Source organism: Lactuca virosa, chromosome 8, assembly GCF_052849685.1.
Source record: "Lactuca virosa cultivar CGN04683 chromosome 8, Lactuca_virosa_CGN04683_v6, whole genome shotgun sequence".
NCBI lineage: Eukaryota > Viridiplantae > Streptophyta > Magnoliopsida > Asterales > Asteraceae > Lactuca > Lactuca virosa.
The window spans coordinates 5,046,889-5,069,603 of NC_136433.1; the positions used below are offsets into that span (position 1 = coordinate 5,046,889).

The following is a 22,715-nucleotide window of genomic DNA, read 5'->3' on the forward strand; positions in this document are numbered from 1 at the left end:
TTTTAAATCATATTAATTTAATTCAATGAAAGATGTCAACTTTATGATTCTTATTTTGGTTTTGTGAGATCGAGAATAATAGATCGAAATATATATATATATATATATATATATATATATATATATATATATATATATATATATATATATATATATATATATATATATATATATATATCAAAGTTTCCCGAGAACCCGAGAACTAAAAGTGGAGCGTTGAATCAAAATTAATTCGTTAAGAACATGATCGTCATCTTACCAATCTCATTTAATGTTTAATTTTTTTGTGTTATTTAATATATTAATATAAATGTCTAAAAATTTACATCATAAATCAAATTTTCAGATTTTTTTAAAAATAGTATTTTTCGTTTTTTTTAATGCATATTTTTTAATTTTGGATAGAAAACATGTATTTTTGAAAAAAAAAAATTTAAATGTTTTTTTTTAAAAATGCATTTTTTTTAAAAAAACTGCATTTTTTTTCAAAAAAAACCTACAATTTTTTTAAAGAAAACTACATTTTTTTTAAAAAAAAACAGCATTTTTTATAACTTCATTTTTAATAAAAAAAAACTGCAAGTTTTTTAAAGAAAGTTACATTTTTTTTCAAAAAAAACTGCATTAAAAAAAAAAAGAAATTTAGGTGCATATATGCATATTTTTTCAAATGCATATATTCATATTTTTTATACTATAATATTCGTAAGTAAATCATAAAAAAAACTCATTTTTATTTAGGTCTTGAAGATTTTTTTTATGCAAATTCATCGCAAGGTAACGTTTATAATCCTCATGTACAATAGAATAAGTATTTTATTCGATACAAAATAAAATATAAAAAACAAAAAAATGCTAAAAAATTCCAAAGCGTGTTTATGTCTTCGTGTCAATATTTCCATATTTTCTTCAATTTATCATCTTCACCTCTTCAATATTCATCACAATTTCATCCAAATCTACAAGAAAATTTAAAAAAAAAATGATTGATGCAAAAACACTTACAAAACTACATATGTGATTTACATGTGATTAACATATGAATCACAGACGATTCACATATGGATTACATGTGATGCATATGTGAATTACATGCGATTTACATGTGAATCACATGTAATTCATATGTGAATTACATGTGATTTACATGTGAATCATGTAATTCATATGTGATTTACATGTGAATTACATGTAAATCATATGAATCACATGATTGAAACCCTGATTTATCTTTTTTTAGTCAATGAAAAAAACCTCAACTGTGAATTACAGGTTATAACATCCAACAATGAATGACCAAAGTTTCTTACTGTGTATTTTGATATTTGAGCATTCATCTTTTGCAATAGATTGTAGAGAGTAGAGATTGACCATGGATTCATACAATTTGAACCACTGTTAAGAGGGGATCCTCCATCCACCTACAAATAACCATAATTGGCATTGTTAAATATTATAACCATATTTGAAGAGCAAACTCATAATAAAAAAAGAAAAAACAGTTTCAAGCATCATATCATAGATACCTTCTTATGTGAACAAGCATCTATTATTTCTTGCATTCTTTCAAGAAAATAGGTGTGTGCCTTCTTCAACTTCTCTATTGGTTCAGCATTCCTATAACAAAACTTGACACTATACCCATTAGCAATGAAAACCATTAAGAGAATAACAATTTAATTTTAAATTATAACCCCTTGGTCATAAGATTAGACATAGATATGATATAAAGAGGAGAAGATTGTAAGGACCTTGAAATGCCTGACTGATACACTAAATGAGCCTCATTCATCATTCCCTTTGCTTCCAAGAACAATGCATATGACTCATATAGCAAAGTTTTATCCAAACAAATTTTAAGCTGTTCAATTTCCCTGAAAACAGCCTCATAGTTTGGACTAAAATTCATCTGCAAACACAAAAGCGTTTTTTTTGTTTTATTACAGAGAAATTTTTCTGTGATGATAAATGAATGTATTAACCACAAATTATTCTAAGTTAAAAACTACACTAAGCTTTATAAAGGGCAATGCAGATAGATAAATCATAAATCCAGGGTTAATTTGTTCATATACATTGCTTAAATTTTGTATGTCAAAGTGATGCCTTGACCTCAAGCAACAAACTATATCACTTCATTTGGAGCTAATGCAGTGCATCCATATAGACAGAGATAAAGAGGGAAACGAGATTACATATATGAGCCAAATCTTGAGAAATCTGATATCGTTTCGATATTCTGAACCATGCTTAAAGGTTTTGATGCAGTGAGATACAAGTTCGTATACATCCGCCCCATCATTTTGGGATAAATCCAACTTGTCTAGGGCTGCTTTAATCGACCTATCAGGGCAAAATAGAAAAAACGCAGAAATTGAGTTGTCTATGAAAAATTTAAGCGAAACATATCATTTTCATTTACAATTAATTTCCAACCAGGTAGGATTATCATTGACTAAAAAAAGATAAATCAGAGGTTTACGGTACCTTTCACATCACAGGTGTCAAGTCCAGCTGTCACCTGACTGAGAAAATACTGCCCCCCATTGGGAATGGTAACAGGAACAACATCTGTTGAAGTTGAACTAGAAGTACAGAGCTCAAAGCAGGCTGCAAGTGAATTTCTAGGACAGCTAAAGAAAATCCAAAGCATACATAATGCACGAAACTTGGATAATATTACAGATGGAGCTTCATTTTCATTAGAAAACTTTTCTTTGAGCTCAGAGAATGTTTTTGGAGAATCAAAGATGTTTGCAACATCTTTATTTACAATCTGGAAGATTCCTTGTCCCTCGAATGATGAAATAAAGAAGGTTAGAACATTGAGAAATACAGCTGAACAAATGCCTTGAATAACAGAGGATGTTGGTGTCTTTGATGAAGCAGCTTGACAGATAGTAGATAGACCAAATATACAGATTTTAGCAGTTCCAAATGAAAAACCATCAACATCTTCACCTCTGTTTATGATTGCCATGCTCCAATTGTGTACATTGATAAAATATTGAGGAATGTATTATAGCAGCAGAACCAAGGTAAGACTTAGGATTCCACTAATATCTAGGGCATGATGTGCTACAACAAGCACACAATATGCATTCATATATCCTATCGAGATTCTCCCTATCGTTCACTATATTGAACTTGAAACACTAAATTACAGTGATGAGAAACAGAAAAATTGCACGCGAGAAGGAACTTACTGGAGATGGCGTAGACAAGATGAGCAGTGTCGCCAACACGACAGACGTGGAAGAGCACCCAATCGAAGGTGTGCTTGGATTTAGGACGGTGATCGGCGGTCAATGTGCTCTACTTCATCATTTACTTGAGTGATCTATCGGAATGGAAGGATAACTGTTACAGAGCTTCTCTGATGCATCGATGCTATTGAGTTCGGTTCCAATGAGTGTGAGTTTGATTTCAATACGGTTTCTGTAGGACGTGACGATGGATACTCCATCGATCTTTATGCATTTTTATGATTTTTAGGGTTTTTTTGTTTTCCAAATAACCCTTCCCTATATATATATATATATATATATATATATATATATATATATATATATATATATATATATATATATATATATATATATCGATTTAAAGCGTCGGAATTTAAAGCGATCAACGGCAAAAGGAAGGGTTGTAAACTTTTATAATGAACGCACATGTACCGGATTATAACAAAACTCACTTCATTTTTTTCATTTAAAATTTTTTTTGGTCAAGTTTTTTATCGAAAAAAAAAAACCGAATATACCGTTGTTCACGATTTTTCGTCCTCTTTCCATAGAGATCCATGATGATATATTAAAAACAAACTTTTTTTTTCGAAAAAAACTCACTTAATTTTCTTAGTTTTTTCAATATTTAAGTTTATTTTTATCAAAAAAAAAAAACTATTTATACTAAAAATATTAATTTTTTATACTTTATTACTAAACATTAACACCGATTAAAAAAAAAAACCTCGAACGGTGTAGATTCACACTGTGAATCTAAACTGTAAATATTTCAATTTTTAACATTCACAATATGAAAAATCTCGAACAGTTCAGATTCACATTGTGAATCTGAATTACTATTATGCACACTGTGAATCTGAGAAAGTTCACAAAAAAAAAAAAAAAAAACTCGATCAGTGTAGATTCACACTGTGAATCTAAACTGTAAATATTTCAAATTTTAATATTCACAATGTGAAAAAGTCCCGATCAGTTCAGATTCACACAGTGAATCTGACTTATTATTATGCACACTGTAAATCTGAGGAGGTTCACAATGTGAATCTGAACAGGTGCACAATATGAATCTGAACAAGTTCACAATATGAATCTGAACTGAAATATCGTTTTTTTTTTCAACATGAATATGAATCTATATTTAAAAAATACTAAAATATGAATTTTGATATATTTATTAATTTTTTTTCTATAAAAAATAGACCTTAACTTTTTTCATCAAAGAAAATGAAGTGAGTTTTTTTCGAAAAAAAAAGTTCATTTTTTATATATCATCATGGATCTCTATGAAAAGAGGACGAAAAATCGTGAACAACGGTATATTCGGTTTTTTTTTGATAAAAAACATGGCCTAAAAAAAAATTTAAACGAAAAAAAGTGGTGAGTTTTTTTGTAAATGGTGGATTTTTTGGTATAATCCGGTCTGTGTGTGTCAAATGTAAAAGTGTACATCTATTTCCTTGGCCGTTGATCGTTATGATTTCCGACGCTCACGATTGGTTCCTTGGTTAATATATATATATATATATATATATATATATATATATATATATATATATATATATATATATATAGGGTGAGGTTCAATAGAGAACCATAATTAACCAATGAACCAATCTTTTTTTCAACTTTTAGAACTTATTTTTTATCAAAAAAAAAAAAAACTAAAAATACAGAAATTCATAACTTTTTATAGTTTTTCCAATTATATCAAATTCGATTTTTTTTACGTCAAATTCACAATGTGAATCTTTGAAAATTCACAATGTGAATCCGGATTCACACGGTGAATCCGAAAAATATTTTTCACATTCACAATGTTAATATATGAATTTAGATATTTTTAGATTTTTTTTTTCGATAAAGAATAAGCTCTAGAAATTGAAAAAAAGATTTGGTTCCTTGAAGAACCAATAATTATGGTTCTCTATTGAACTTTTCCATATATATATATATATATATATATATATATATATATTAAAGTTGTGGACAAAAAGAACAGTAAAGCTGAGATATTTTTGCCACTTTTGGTCCCTTAAATTATATTTTCGGTCCCTCCATTTTTGTTTGTGTGTCACTTTGTTTAAAGGATAACACTTTTATAAAATGGTAATTCTACAACTTTTTTTTACTCTTTTGCCTCAATTGTTTTACCTGTTGCCACTTTTCCCCTAAGTTATTGTTTTTTACTTCTTCCGCTCAATTCTCTCGCTCCGCTTTTGCTTAAAACGATTCCCATTTTAGTAAAGTTGAGATATTTTTGCCACTTTTGGTCCCTTAAATTACATTTTCGGTCCCTCCATTTTTGTTTGTGTGTCACTTTGTTTAAAGGATAACACTTTTATGAAATGGTAATTCTACAACTTTTTTTTTACTCTTTTGCCTCAATTGTTTTACCTGTTGCCACTTTTCCCCTAAGTTATTGTTTTTTACTTCTTCCGCTCAATTCTCTCGCTCCGCTTTTGCTTAAAACGATTCCCATTTTTTTTTATCGTCACTTCTTTAATTAATGAGTTTTTTTTAATGTGTAAAAGCATTTATGAACAGTAAGGAATTGGTTTATTTTACATAAATGATCCTTAGGTTTTGTTGAATTTGACGACAAAATTACATAAATGGTCCATATGGTTTACCTATGATGACAAATTCAGTCCCTACTACCTGAAAAGACCAAATTACCCTCACATTAACGGACAAAAAACAACCAACATGCTACTTTACTTTACAAAGCAATACCTTCCGACTCCGGCAACGCCGGAGAATCTTTTCTAGTATATATTAAAAATGTCTAAAGTTAGGAACAGTGAAGTTCCTAACGTTTTGGCAGAATAGGTCCCTTGATTATGAATGGGGTTGCAAATCTATCTCCTGTTTTTTAGGGGTTATTTTATGTCACCTTATACCTTCTTTATGTATACGTGTTGTTTTGAATTTGCTTCACCGCTTTATGATCCAATAAGATTAGGATTTGTGTACTCGCTTTTCGTCAACCCAGGTTAAATCCAGATGTTACACCGCTTCAAATCCAATCTTCTCCACTGTCTCTAGACTCTTCCTTAGACCGCCTTCCAAAAAGAATCAGTCCTCCACAATCTTCTTCAAATAACTCCGAATTTATGCCCTAAATTGATGGTGCAGGTCTCCTTCTACGTTCCCTCCACCGCCTCAAAAGCTTAATACGTTTTTTTCCCACGCACCGATGATCCTTCACAGATATTTCTTCTCTTTTCCACCGATATACCCAATACTTTTCCTCGCAGAGACTGCCTCTGCTCATCATCTATTTCAATGGATCCACTCACGGACTTCCGTTTATCTTCCCACCGCTTCGTCTTCGTTCCCGATAACCTCCACATAAGGAGAGGTTTCCTATCTTCTCTACCGCCAGACTGCACCTACTCTACCCCTGCACATCTTCATGCCGATCGCCTCCGCGTACGGTCTCCAGACGATGCTATCGACGGCACCTCCGCCTCCGTCTTCTATCACGCTCTCGAAGCTTCTCTCAGAAATATCCTCTTCTCTCCAAAATTCTCATTTCTTCTTCAGATACTTCATGTTCGTCGCCGGTCTATTCCCTTTCAGACACATTCTCGCCACTCCAACGCGGTCCCGAAGTCCAATACTTGCAATTATTGGTTCGTCACCGCCACATCTCTGGTAACGATTGAACATCGACGGCCGACAGATTCTCGCCACCAACATCGTCAACCATCACTGGTGCCGGAGGGGTCTGCCACCGCTGGGAAGTAGATGAAAAATGGAAAATCCCTAATTTCTACATTTTCTTTTGGTTCGATTCGTTCTACACACTTCAATGTTTCCCCAAATCCAGGTATGCTCCTAAATCAACTCCGATTTCAGTTAGGACTTTGGTCCTGCAAGAAGCAAATTCCTTCTGTGTCTGTCTCCGTTTGAACCAACGACGGAGACGTTCTATCCGATTTTCTACTTCATCACTGCTCAGCCACATCAAAGAAAGGTAATTTCATTTTTGCGTTTTTTTTAGTAAGATTTTTGTGGACCTACTACCTGTTGTGTTGTACCCTTAGACAACTTTTGTTCGCATCTGTTAGATTTTATTCCATCTTTCCATTTTGTTGAGCATAACAGATGTGTAATTGTCTGATTGTCGTTTATTCTAATAAGAGTAAAGTTTTTTGTAGTTGTGGACCTTTGCCAATTCCATATCTGTACAGTACGTGAACTGAAACTTCATCACCCACGACTACGAGACTGATTGGTGTTTCTGATTACTTTGGACAATTTGGTTGATTGTTTCTGGGAATGGCATGACCGTACCACACTTAATCCTCAGGTTACTACTTTTTTTAGTTCTTAAATTTAGATTTCAGTGAAATTGAACAAATTTGGGACTATGAGTGTTGGTTCTTTCCTTAGAAAAGGCCTTGAAGATTATAGGGAAATGGAATAAAAAAAAGGAGAGCGATGAGGATGATAGATGCAATAGAGAGGTGTGTGATAACATTTTCGTTTCTTATGTTTTGTTCTTAGTCCGTGTTGTTACTGAATTTGTTCAGATAACTAAACGAACTGTGGGTTTTTCTGTTGCAATTATCATATAAAAGTCAAGGAGCATTGTTTCAATGTTGAAGAAGCTGAACTGTTAGAATTTTGGAGTAAACCAACTGGGATGCAAAGCCTGTGGAGTGTCGACCAGGCATGGAACTGATTGAATATATACAGATTTCAAAAAGATTCCTATTACGTGCTCTGTTCTTTACAAGGCTAAGAATGAAGGCTTCATTGACATTGCCAAAATGATTTGCTAAAGCCAAATGACAAGATTACCCTTACCCACCTTTTAGCTGTACTTCCATCCAAAACTAGATCCTCAATCAATTTAGCTTTATTTATTTTTATTAAATCAACACCCAACACTTTTACATGTGTTAAAGATTGATGATAGAAATCTCAAATAGGGAGAAGTTGAAGTCGGGGGTTTAAAGGTATTCTTTTGAAAACATATTACCTTCTATCTTCTAATTTATACTAATCAAAATGACTGTTGATAGTAGTATTGTTATATTTTTGGGGAAATACAAAAAAAAAAAAAAGCACATGTACTTTCATTATCTTATCGATTTTGCCATTTACCTGTTTTATTTAGTCATTAAACCATTATATTTTTTTTTACTGTCTCAAAATTTGCCTGTTTTGATATTATAAAAATTACAAAAAAAAAAAAACAACTTATTTTTACCATTATACTTTTTTTATCGTCTAAAAATTTTATTTACTAATTAAGCCGCTACACTAATATTTTATTTTTTTGATTTATTCATTAAACTCTTAGTTTTTGATGATTTAGCCACCGAACTATTACGATGAAAATCTAAAAAAAAAAAAATAGTTCAGTGGCTAAATTACATGATTCAAAAGTTTTTTTGTGTCATAAAATGGCTGGTCTAAACCTAATCTTGCCTAAATTTTATTTGAACTTAATTCATTTTTAACATGTAACTAAATGTCATCTTCTTTTTAAAGATTTATTTTACATTTTTCTTAGTCATCTGACTAAAACTAAGATTTACCTTATAAAATTAGAGATTACAAGGAAGTTAGTGAATATATAAAATTAGAGGTAAATGGTCAAGACTCAAGAGTGTTATGTTGATGAACTTAAATTAGAAGTAAATGGTCATGAAATTAGAAGGAAGTAGTGATTACATCAGATGGTTGCATGTGGTCAGTTGGAGATTCCACGTGACTTTCAACCTCTTTTACTTAAAGTGCCTCCTAAGTTTGAAGTCTCATTAGATATCAAGGAAGAAATTGAAAAATGTAAGCTCCTCAATGCCATCTTCTATGTTTTATTTCTCCATAAACCTCTGATTTTTGCACTCTATATTTGTATCACAGATGCAGAATTTTTCAGATTTTTTTGATCGATGAATATTACAGGCTGTCATGTTCATTCAATTCACCAGCTAACAACATATATACAAATTTGACATTCAATCGAATACTTAAAAACACACCGTAAATGACATTTTTTTATTAGCTATTATTCACATTGTACAAAAGTTGGACCATTTTGCCCCTGTTCACAATGAATGCAATAGTTATTATTCAATGTTTCCCCAATACGGTGATTTGTAACCCAAAGTTACTTTTTGAGAAGGTATTTTATTATGGTGCATTTTTTAGAAATTTGTATATGATTATTTGTCATTTTGCCTAAAATACCCTTGTGTTGCAGGCAAAAAAGATGGCCCATACACTTAGGAAAATAATTGCTCAACTAGAAGCCATGGCTCGTGCTGACATGCTTCCGTGCCAGTCTGAGGTATTATATTATGTAAAATAACCTTCTATAGAGTTTTGTGTTAAAAAGACAGAAATACCCTTGTGTTAAATGTATTAACTGTTTTATTTGTATGTTTGCAGAGTGGTTTGACACTTGCTGCTGATGGTATATTAGGTCTACTGACCGGATATTTTCTTGCATAAGGTGTAGATTTCAAGAGTGACTGATAAATAAAACCACATTTCTCACCACAGAAGAAATGTTGTATTTTGTTTGGTGAATGTATAGACCCTGAACTTTTGTTCTGTGGCTCAAACAAGCTTCAAGTCTTGAACCTGAAGGCTTCCAACCCCCGCAAAGCTGGGGCACTTATCTAGTTATAATTATTATTTAATATATGTAACAATTGTCTCATTGACTCAGAACTAATGAAACAGTAATGACTAAACTTTTTGACCAAACCAGTATTTCAAGAATGAGTATTTTATACAAGGAGTCTCGTATGATTACTTTTTTTTTCATATATAAGATAGGATTTTTAAATCATTCTTTATTGCTTACCTTAGATGTCAGTTAAACAATACAATTTTAAATGCTATTAAGGAAGAAATATGATATTACATGCAAAAAAAAAAAAAAAAATTAATTTTCAAATGTATAATATAATATAATTTTTAATTGAATGTGTTTAACTTTCGGTATATTCTTATAACATCTTTACAAATAGATCATCTTTATTTAATTTAAATACTATTTTTTTTACACATTCAAAGAACAATATGGACTACAGTCATGCTAAAGAGAAGAGCAAACTTAGAAAATTATGTTTGGATAAAAAATCAAAAAAAAAAAAGTCATCTACATCAATATCTCATAATTCATCAACCAAATATGTTTTTTTACATGAAAGAGAATGGTGATATTATCAATTTCTTTTTTATCCAACTACTACTATTTTGGAGATTAATACACGAACGAGTATTTTATCAATCTCTTAAAATGATTTATAAATCTTTTAATTTTCTTGATACATTTTCAATTTTTCATTATATTTTCAAAACATTTTATTGTAACATTTTTACCGTCTTCGTTACTTTTGTTTTATAAACCAAATGACATGTATTATAACCATGCTAGAGAGAAGAAAGATTAAAAAAATATATTTGGATAATAGAAAATCCAAAGGAATTTCCACGGCATCAACCTTTAAAGTTCATGTAATTCTCATGTTTTTAACATGCACACCAATGGTAATCGTTTTTCATTCCTTATAAATACAATTTTTTCAATTACTACCTTGCTTTCTTATAAATAATTATATATTTTTTACAAATGTTTATATTGTATAACAGAAATGTGCAATCTTTCCCGACAGTTACTACTTCAAACAATTCAAATTATGTTGGTAACTCAAATAAAAGCACCTATAAATCATTTCCATATCAACAAAGAAGCTTACAATCTCCTTCTTTAATTCTAAATGTTAGAACACCACTATCTAACATTTCCAATGGTATGAGTAATTTTCTTCCACCTATTATTATTGTCATTTATTAAATGTAAATCAATTCTAACAAAATTATACTATCTAATTCTTCTATTATTCTTTATAGACATATATACTTCTTATAATAACATCCAAACACCGATATCAAATAAGAGACAATACTCTTTCTTTTCCAATGGCATGCAATCCATCAACTCATCGACTATAATTCAAGCTTCTTCTTCTGTCAACTTAACATCAGCAACCAAGAGATTAAAAAGGAAGCCTACCAACATATCTGCAATTCCTATGTTTGACTTGAAAATAAATGAAGATATTAATGATCAACATACACATGCAAACATACCTAAAGGTGTATCAAAAGGTAGCCATCACAAAACAATATTTGAATTAATTATTATATATCTTAAATTTATGGAATTGTTACACATACATAGATTGTTATATTTGACATTGATTTTATTTAACAGATTACATTGATCATGGTGACCAGAATGTTGTATGTCAAATATGTTTGTATGTCAAATATGTAATGCAAAGTTGGATGGATGAATCTGTTAGAGGAAAAAATAAAGAGAATACAAGTTTTTCACTATGTTGTGGTTATGGCAAGGTTGAATTGCCAGATTCTAAAGAAGCGCCGCCAAGTTACCAAAATTCTCTCAGTTATACATATATGACACCGACAATGAGGACTCAAATAGACAAACAATTTTTGGGTACATATTCACACATATCAAAATTATTTCATATGTTTTCATTATTTATGATTACAAGTATTAACTTTTAAATTTCATGTTATCCTCAGTCGACAAGAAGATGCATCTATATCAACTTCTGATTCAATTGATCTTCAGATTATACACGATTTGAAGCTTATGTTGGATTCCAACAATGTGTTGGTTCAGTGTTATAGGATGGTAAAAGATTCTTTCCAAGTCAATCCTTACATTGACCTTAAGTTACGCTTTATTGGAAAAAGGATACAAGATGGAATGGCATATAACTTACCGTCTGCATCTGAGGTTGCCGCTCTAATTGTTGGAGACATTGATGATTCTTTTGAAAATAGAGATATCATTGTACAAACTTCATCGAGGTCTCTTCAACGTATTAGTGAATTACATCCTTCTTATCTCACTCTTCAGTATCCATTACTCTTTCCATATCGTAATGATGGTTACAAAGAAGACATCCTTCATCGAGGTCTAACGTCTTCAAGCAGCAGCAAGCGACCTAACGGTACAATGAGAGAACTTTTTGTTTACAAAATTCAAGATAGGGTTAATAGTTTCTCATTAATTCTTAATTCAAGAAGGTTTTTCCAACAGTTTTTGGTTGATGCATATACAATGATTGAAAGCGAGAGACTTTTTTTCATACGGAAAAAACAAAAAATTCTTAGATGTACATCCTATGGAAATCTGCGCAAGGTAAAAGATCAGGGAAGACAACTTTTTCCAACACCGGACAACGTGTTATCTTACATTCTTCTTTTACTGGTGATGAACGATACATGCAGCAAAACTAATTGAAAAGTCTGAAACTTCAGTCGATGAAGATGGTTTTCCGATATATAGGAGACGAAATGATGGATCTTTTGTTGAAAAGTCTGGTATCAGATTGGATAACAGACATGTTGTTGTGTATAAAAAAGACCTTTTGAAAAGATATCAAGGACACATTAATGTTGAGTGGTGCAATCAAGCTAGTTCTATAAAATATTTATTCAAATATATCAACAAGGGTCTTGACAGAGCAACACTTGTTGTCATACAATCCAACAACGAAGGTGGTACCGATGATTCAGTAAATGAAATAAAAGAGTATTATGATTGTAGATATATATTTGCATGTGAAGCATCATGGATAATATTTGGTTATGATATTCATTATAGGTATCCTGCTGTGGTTAGGCTTCCTTTTCATCTTCCTGGTCAACAACAAGTTATTTATGATCTAGACGATGATATCGACAATATCCTTAACAAACCGTCTGTTGCATCTTCAATGTTCACATCTTGGCTTGAGTGTAATGAGATGTATAAACTGTTGAATCTATATGCCCAGGAATCATCATGGAGTGATATTGCTAATAATATATGATCCTATAGGGTCACGCCTTTATCAAGTTGGCACATTTTGTATATTTATTATTAATGTGATTATTAATAAATAATATCGATTCTTGTATTTTAATTAGGGAATAATTATTGTTTTATAAAAATAATAATCATAAGAGAGTATAACTAGTTATTATTTCATATGGTATGAATTAATAAGTCATGCACAATATTTTGGATTAGTTGGATTCTTTTGTCTTTTACCTAAAGACAAAGTTTATATTTTATAAACTTGAAGTTTATAAAAAATAAAGAATCCTCCTCTTTTCAAGAGGTATGGCCAAAAATATTAAAATATGGGGGTTGCTTTTCAGCCTTCATGCTTTGTCTCCCATGCTTCTAAAGGCTAGAAATACTTTAGAGTATTTTAATAAAAAAGTCTTTGTAACACCCATAAAAATCATGCCAAATTTAAACTTTTAAAAACATTGCAAAACCATTAATCATTACAAAAGTTGTTTTCAAAATGTATAATATCATAGTATCCAAGAATCATAAACATAAATATGAGGAGTTGTACGATGACGTCTTTGTCTTTCCGCGATCACCTGATGTACCTGAAACAATAAACTGAAACTGTAAGTCTGAGGCTTAGTGAGTTCTCCGAAAATACCGATACACTGCACATAACACATATACAAATAACAGCATGTATTGGGTCCACAGCTTTACAGACTGGATTACCCCTGGGCCCACAGTGTGATATGAAGCTACTTTACACTGAGAGATTTAAAAGAGATGTAGATCACTAGTGTAAATGAATGTAAGTTCTGTTTATGCTTATGTTTCTGTATTGACGGTGACATCCCAAGGTTTTGAAAATGAATAAAAATACATTTCTTTGGAAATGCTTTGATACATTTCGTGCCTATTCCTTAGGATAATCCTTAGGAATGAATGAACGAGGAATAGCTGATTCTTAGGGTAGATCCTTAAGAGTAAATAAGATAATGGGGATGGGTAATTGGGTTGATTGATTGTTTGATGATTAAACATAATGATTATATTATTGTGGGTTGAAAACCCTATGTACTCACCAGGTTTCCCAACCTAACCCACTCAAGCTTATTTGTATCACAGGTGTCGATATGAAGCTACCTTACACAAAGAATCCAAATGCTGGCCCCGTCATCTAGCAGAGTATGGATGACAACCACGGACTATTCTAGACAGTCCAGTGGAACCCTAGCAGGCTCGCAACCTGTAGGTGTTGTGAACGATGTGTTCACCGGTGTACTCTAAAAACCCATTGACCTGTATCGCGAGTGGATTCTCGAAAACGATACTGTCAATAAAACCCTGGCAGATGCGCCTAAAGGACTCTACTGGTAGAAGCGCCTAATAGAGAACCTCATAACCCCGGCAGATGCGCCTAAAGGACTATACCGGCAGATGCGCCCCATAAAGAATGTCACAATTTTGGCAGTTGCGCCTAAGTGATAATATTAGCAGTTGTGCTTGACAGATGTATCATTAGCAACGATGGATTTCGTGCCTATTCCTTAGGATAATCCTTAGGAATGAATGAACGAGGAATAGCTGATTCTTAGGGTAGATCCTTAAGAGTAAATAAGATAATGGGGATGGGTAATTGGGTTGATTGATTGTTTGATGATTAAACATAATGATTATATTATTGTTGGTTGAAAACCCTATATACTCACCAGGTTTCCCAACCTGACCCACTCAAGCTTATTTGTATCACAGGTGTCGATATGAAGCTACTTTACACTGAGAGATTTAAAAGAGATGTAGATCACTAGTGTAAATGAATGTAAGTTTTGTTTATGCTTATGTTTATGTATTGACGATGACATCCCAAGGTTTTGAAAATGAATAAAAATACATTTCTTCGGAAATGCTTTGATAATGTATTTATCATGTTTTTCTGGGAACAAATTCCGCATCATTTTTATTAAAAGAGGTACTCTGATTTTTATAAAGCATAAACATAATCGGTCTTTTCTGGCCGTGAAAATGGGGATGTCACATTAATCCATTAAGACCTTCCTACTCCAAGCATGGGACATCTTAAGCCATTGGGACCTCATTTTTATCACTCAAAATCTCTTCAAGAGTCTAAAAGGATAGATTTTTCTTCCAAATCACATCATGCACCTTGGGACTTTTGGGACAAGAAATGGTTCCTTAAAGCCAAAATAGCAAGATCCATAACATACATGCATAAAGTTTGAAGCTTTTTACCTTCTGGAGCTTCTAGGGCACCAAACAACTTCAGATCTACAAGCTTGATCTCCTTCTCCAACACCTTGATGTAACACCTTCTTCTTCTACTACTCAAAATATACTCTATAAGCTCGCACACTCAAGGAAATGGTTAGGGTTTGGGGAAAACGGCTCTAAACAATGGAGGCTGAGGTAAGGGAGGGTTATGAGCTCATAAGGTTGTTTATATAGCACCCAAACCCTAAATATTAGGGTTTCCTTTTGTCATGAGTACGCCCAACGTACACAAGTGTACGCCCAGCGTACTAGGGCGCGCCTAGTACGCTCAGAAAGCCCATCAAGAGCTAAGTCCAACTAGTCCAAAGGTGGCCCAATCCCAAAGCCCAATTCAACAAAAGCCCAACATAGGATGCACGCAGGGCGTACTCCTCTGTTACGTTGGGCATACTTCTCCTAACGTTGACCACCATCGGGGTGGTTGACTCAGTACGCTGGGTGTTGCCAAAACCCTAATGAGTGCTTAATGGCTTAAGTACTTAAGCCCAAACTTCAGATTCAGTGACCAAATGTGTCTAGGACTCATAAAGTCACGAACTTTAACACTTTGGACATCCAGAAAGCTCTTAATAATTGGTCTTAATTGTAACGCCCGCAGATCCGGGTTACTCAATTTAGAGACAATAAGCATCAAAAAATGAGTTTTTGATGAAAGTTTTTATAGAAAGATTAATCTTTTCCAAGTGGTAGTATATGTTACAAGGGTTCCGTACATATAAAGAACGCCGAAATCCGAGTTATAACGAAGAAGTTATGACCTGTCGAAGTTTTTCGGCAAAACCGACACGGCACCGGGAGACGTAAATAGTGAATTTACGATGGAGGACTTTTTAGCCTTATAAATCTAAACAAAAGTTGTAGTATACGTTAAACTGAGAACATACAAAAAAAGAACGCCCAAATCTGACTTTGTATGAGGAAGTTATGAATTTTCTAAGATTTGGCATAGCAGTGTACGACCCGAAACTCGAATTTTAGATCGAGCGATTTTTGGCCTACGCGATCTAAATGATATTTGAAGATCTCATTAATAGGAACTCAACGGTAAAAAGACAGACGAAAACGGAGTCCGTATGTAGAGGTTATGAATTTTACGCGGATGATGCGACCTTGGCTCGGCCCTTAGTTCGTGTCTCCCTGTTGGACTCCGGGTAAACTCTGCAAGATCACAAGAAAGAGAGGCCGTCAGCCGTTTCCCGGGAGGAGGCTCCCGGAAAGACGCTCTGACGGTCAAGTTAGAAGGTATTTTAGGGTTTTTGGGGATATAGCTGGGGAAGATGGCTTACCTTGTGAGTTCTAAAGCGTACCCTTTTATACCTAGCGATCCTGCCCTATCCGTACGCGACAGGATCGCTTTAAGGAGACAGGGCCAGAGTCGTTGATTGGTGGGTCGTGCGCCTCTATCCGTTAGAGCGCCCTTATTGGCTCTGACGGTAATGGTCTGATCCTGCCTGTTGTCTCCTGACCGTATCTTTTGTCTTGACGCTGGGAGCGTCCCTGGCGGGCGCGAGCTTTTTGTCGGGACGTTGAGAGCGCCTCTGGCGGGGGCGAGACTTTTGCTGGGACCCCCTGCTCTTAGGGGCGCCGGCCGGCGCTGAGCCCGCTGAGCTTGGTTCGGCTGGCACGCCAGGTTTCTTGGCTAGGCACGGTTCTGTCGTGCTAGCATAGGCACGTCATCAAGTCCCCCAGTCCAGTAGCAGTAGCGTTGCAGCGCTAGTTGTGGCGTTCTGGACTTGATTCCTCTACGCGTTTCCATTTCTTATTTGCCTGCCGCTCCGGTTTTAATGCCGACGTGACCGCTCATGATGGCTGGCGGTTACGTCATTGTGTCAGATATTTTGAATGTCCCACCCTTTCCGTTTCGTTATAAGAATGCTCATAGGGTTTTCTTTGGACCCATCATCTTCTTATCGTCCTCTTTCTTCTTTACACTGTTTCCTTTCTTAACCTTTTCATGGCGAATATTCCCGGTATTCTTCCTTCAGCGGTTGAGTATCAGCAGCTTGAAACCGCTTATGGCCTTTCCTCATTGGAGGGTGTAGAATTTCCCTCACCTGGTTCTTTTATTTCATCCCCTCCCCCCGGGAAAACTGGGATCTATCATAAAACCCTAGATACTGGTGTTCGTCTTCCATTGACAGATTTCCAGGTAGATGTCATTCATAGGGACGACTGTAGCCTGCATATGTTGAATCCCAACGCTGTTAACAAAGTGGTGGCGTTTGAGATGCTCTGTCGTGCTAACGGTTATCTCCCCGACTACTTTGTGTTTAAGTACTTCTTCAGGTTCTGTCTTACCGGTGACAAGTGCACATTCTCTGTCCGACGGGGAGGGCATGCTTTGGTTCCTGACGGACGAACGCCCAAAAATTGGTAGGACAAATGGTTATGGGTGAACCAGGGCCTGGTTGGTTGCGGACGATATCGTGCGAATGCCTTTGCTGACACCATTCCTAAACTTTTTCCCCATAATCAGAGAGTTGATGATTTCTTGAAGGATGTTCAAGTGTCTCCTGAAGACTAATCTGAAGCCCTACTATCTGACGTAGGGATGAGTCCTTCCTGGAGGCGTCGCGACAAGATGGCGGTTTTCTTCTGCGTCGTTGACGGTGAGTGCCTGCTTTTTCCCCTTTTCCTTTTTCTCTTGCTTTCTTCTCTTTTTTTTGTATACTTAGTTGTGGCTAAGATTTTATGTTCTCGTGCTTTCAGGTGTCGAATCTCCTCTTTCCATGGATGAAGTCCTTCGAAAACGCTATCGAGGGAAGTTGGAGCATCCGGAAGTAGACTTGGTCGAAAGCCTCCCTCCTCCTCGCCGGATAGACCAGCTTGCCTTGACCGCCGCTTCATCTACTTCTCCAACGACTGGGGGTGTCTTGTTGTCTGAGGCGAACCCTCTGAGTGCCCGCCCTATCTCAGCCATCATGTCGTTGGGTGGTGTTCGCCCTTCTTCCGCGGAGAGCAGCGAGGACAGCAAGGAGGGTATCATCTTTGACGCCCGACGCATGCAGGCTAAAAGGAAAGCCGTGATGGATATGGGCAAGCCAACCACCAGCGTGTCGAATGTTGCCAAGCGAGTTCAGACTAGGCGCAGTTTCTCTCGTCTTCTGAATTCCATTGCTTCGGCTCCGACGGGTGTTGTTGTGATCCCTGATGACGACAGTCAACAGTCCGAAGGGATTGCTGGGGCGTATAATCAGCCCATTGCTTCTTCTGTGATTGTTTCTTCTACACCTGTTCAGACCGCCTCTCCTGCTCCTGCTAAGGTTTCACCTGCAAGAGACCTGGACGAGCCAGACCAGACTCCTGCTTGTTCGGGTGGCACTGTTGGTGGGGATTCTCAGGCCTCCTAGTTTTGTTCCCTCCTGGAACCTTCACAGCGAGTTGCGCCTCTCTATTCGTGCTAATGCCATCGAGTTCGCCCGACACGCCTTTCCCCCGGCTGCCGTTACGGATATGGATGCTATGGGTAGTCCTGCCCTTTCGCATAACATATACTATGCTGCTGCACAGGCGATGTTCTATCTTGTTGCTGGTGCACGGCGTATTCAGTCCCTGGGAGAAATGGAAGCTACGCATGCCAGGTGTGGTGCCCGTATTTCTGGATTGGAGCGTCGTGTTCTCGAGCTTGGGGACGATCTTCAACGATCTGAAGAGAAGTGTTAGCTTCTTGCTTTGGAGAAAACTGTCGCGGAGGATGCCAGATCTGCCTTGGAAGCGAAAGTTGATTCTCTCACCCAGGTTAACGAGGGTTTGATGATCCAAGTTGAAATCCTCGAACGCGATGCTGCTGATCATGACCGGGTAGCCACTGCTCTGCAAGCGAGTGCTGACGCTGCGCGCCGTGACCTAGATTGTTTGGTATTGGATAGAATTTCGGGCTCATCAAAACTGCAGGGAACGTTTCAAATTACAACAAACTATTTAAGAAGATTTTGATCATATTTATGCATCTTACATTAAATCAGCCATTTTGTTAGTATATCTAATTCCATTTTGTATCAGCTGCAGACCATGTTCTTATTGATTGCCCGGAAATTCTTGCTTTCAGTGGACCATTTGTATGTATATGCATCAGGATCCCGATTCGTGGATCTCTTGGTTCGAGAAAAAAAATAAGAGGATCAAACCATCTCTTATGACTCTTTTTCAAATTCGATAAATGTGGGTTGATCATATATTTCATTAGTTCTTTAATAGTTAGTAGTGTCTTTTTCTTTCATAAAGGGGTATTTCCATGGGTTTTCCTTGGTATCGTGTTCATATCGTTGTATTGAATGATCCCGGATGGTTGCTTTCTGTTCATATAATACATACAACTTTGGTTGTTGGTTGGGCTTGTTCTATGGCCCTATACGAATTAGCAGTTTTTTATCCTTCTAACCCTGTTCTTGATCCAATGTAGAGACAATGTATGTTCGTTATACCCTTCATGACTCGTTTAGGAATAACCAATTCATGGGGTGGTTGGAGTATCACGGGGGGACTGCCTCTATGACCAGGAACAATATCATGAGTTGGTGTGGAGTAAAGCTCGATCAGCTCTTAATAAAAAATATTGGAGACCTTCTTCATTTTGCTGCCACATGGGGAAGCTGTCCAAAGAAAAGAGAAAGGCTAGTATTCATCTGCTACGGATTGTTATGGAATTTATGGAGGTTCAGAAACAAACGATTATTTCAACTGGAGGGTATTTCATCACTGCACGAGACTGAATGTATTAAGACCATGGTTTTTTATTGGTTAAAACACATGGGTAAAACTGTAATCTATAATTGGGACGAGTGGTCAGTCTCTCCTTTTAATGGCTTGTAATCATCTGAACTCTTTTGTACTTTGTTAATTGGTCCCTCATCTAGTTACTTGCTAGGTGGGGGTACCTCTCTTATAATATATTTGCCGTTTCCAAAAAAAAATTAATTCCATTTTTTCCGTTAATAGAGGCCCAGTTCTTGATCACAACAGTTACCCAAATAATACTTATAATCATAGTGCCACACATGATGTTTATCTTAACACCGTCAAATAAAATGTGTTTCAACAGCTCATATTGAATTAATTTCAACCTACTTTTGGTGATTAAGGGCAATCGAAAGAAACAAGTTCAACCAACCTAAGAAGAGGATTCGCATCAAAGATTGTATATAATTTGAATTTTCGTTTCCTTTTTTCTATATTTTAAATAGATTCGATAGAGATTCGATATAGATTATATTTTTAGTTTTCTTAGCTTTCGGACTTGGAAGAGTTGATTGGCTTGGATCGCAATAATGGACATTTGAATGGCTTCAAATCAATAATCCTCATCATATTAGGGTTGGTAAATATGTATCACGGAAAACCAACCGAACCAAGAATATCGGTAATTAATATGTTTGGTTGGTAGTACCATACCAAATGTAAAATCATGGTATGGTAGATGTATAAAGTTTTCAATACCACGGTAGTATCATACCAACTAGAGGTGTTGATTGGGTAATTTTTTCGAGTTTCGGGTAATTCGGGTTTTTCATATTAAAAAAAATACTCGTTATCCGACCCAAAATTAAATTCGGGTAATTCGGGTTTGGGTAATTCGGGCAGTGGGTCGGGTTTGGGTAATACGGGTATTACCTGAAATATATAATTTTTTTTAATGGCACCTGAAAATAAATTTAATGAAATAAATATGTCGTGCTCTATTAGTGTTGTTTATATAAACAAACGAGGCATAAACGAAGTTACTCAAACTTTGAACATTGAGATTTTTTAGTCAATAATATTTGAGATATCAAGTAATCTTTTAACAGCTTAATCTAATCTTATAAGATGTTAAAAAACAAAATACTTAAAGATCTTAGTTTAAAAGTTTAAAATGTTTAAGATACATGTAGCCATAAGTTTTGCCATGTTTTGAAGTTTCGTCAAGATAATGAGTTTTGTTAGTTGCAATAAAAACTATAATCTAGAAAACAGTTAAGTTTTAAAGAACATGGTGACATATAAACAATTGCTTTTAATATTGTTGGTGCCATACTGTCATAATAAAAGAGATTCATGTTTTAGAATAATGATAGTTAGTTTAAGCGTGATCAAATACCTGCTACAGAGTACAAGCTCTACGAAAGAAAAAAAGAAGGAATTTTTAAAATAATTTGGATAATTCGGGTATACCTGAAACCCAACAAATGTACCCTATACCCGACCTGAAAAAAATCGGGTTACCCGAATACCCGAAAAAATTAACCCGATACCCGATTAACCCGGCCCGATTTACCCGATACTCGAAAAAATCGGGCTGGTAATTCGAGTATCAGGTATTTTCGACAGGGCTAATACCAACCAATTCAATATATATATATATATATATATATATATATATATATATATATATATATATATATATATATATATATATATATATATATATATATATATATATATATATATAGAGAGAGAGAGAGAGAGAGAGGTTCATTTGTTTAAACTAAGTATTGTGTTATCGTATGCATAAATGTGGGCCAATCAAAATTAAATAAAAAATTAAATAATTAAATAAATAAATAAGGGTAATTTAGTCATTTGTTTAATAACTTCCAAAAATAATCCCTATAATCTTGCTAGCCTTCACTCTTAACCTAATTTATTTTCTTATATACAGCTGTCGATAATGACCTGAAACAAAAAGAAGGGCAACTGTTATCGACCTTGTACATCGATGAAGGTGATGAAGGGCATCAGGAACGAGAGAATGAAAATGGCGCAGACGCATGGATTGCCAACATTATTTACACTTTCACCCACTAATCCTTCCAATATACACCTCAATTCTCACTCAAGTTCTGTACGAGTGCGTACTTCAAAAATTAGGGCAGATGTCTCACTCGAAGTCGAAGAACACCCTTTTTCCTTTTCCCCCAAACGTCATGCGAAGGAAGCTTGTTTCCAGGTGGTTGGGTGGATTCAGTCTAGGAATTGATCTTGGGTTGTCTCGTACCGGTCTTGCCATAAGCAAAGGATTCTCAGTTCGCCCCCTCAAGGTTTCTTCCTCACATCTCCATCTCCACTAATGGTCTTTTTCAATCTTCATTTAATATATAATTTCAATTTGTATAACTAATTAGCACAATCTCAATGGGTTCTTAGGTTTTTGATTTGGATTTTATCATGTGTGTGTCTACTCTAGGTTCTGGAATTAAGGGGCCAAAAGCTTGAGAAGGGCCTGCTTGAAATTGCTCAAGAACAGGTATGTTCTTGTTTATTGAAATTCTACCCTTTAGATTCTAAAAAATTAAAAATCAAAAACTGATCCATGTATATTTAACTTTGTAGCTTCAAACTAGTGT

General features: G+C 35.0%; 1 long non-coding RNA gene across 9 annotated transcripts; it reads left to right on the plus strand.

The window, feature by feature from the left end:
* The first annotated feature begins 6,212 nt into the window (after positions 1–6,212).
* Positions 6,213–10,025, plus strand: LOC145133631 (uncharacterized). Of its 9 annotated transcripts, none has more exons than XR_013718660.1 (6): positions 6,214–7,230; positions 7,415–7,566; positions 7,650–7,723; positions 7,838–9,053; positions 9,132–9,558; positions 9,660–10,025. It is a non-coding gene; the product is annotated as an uncharacterized LOC145133631 (long non-coding RNA). The 9 variants fall into 9 exon arrangements; XR_013718657.1 differs by having other exon boundaries at positions 6,215–7,230; positions 7,838–9,393; positions 9,472–9,558; XR_013718662.1 differs by having other exon boundaries at positions 6,215–7,230; positions 9,472–9,558.
* Positions 10,026–22,715: the final 12,690 nt, after the last annotated feature.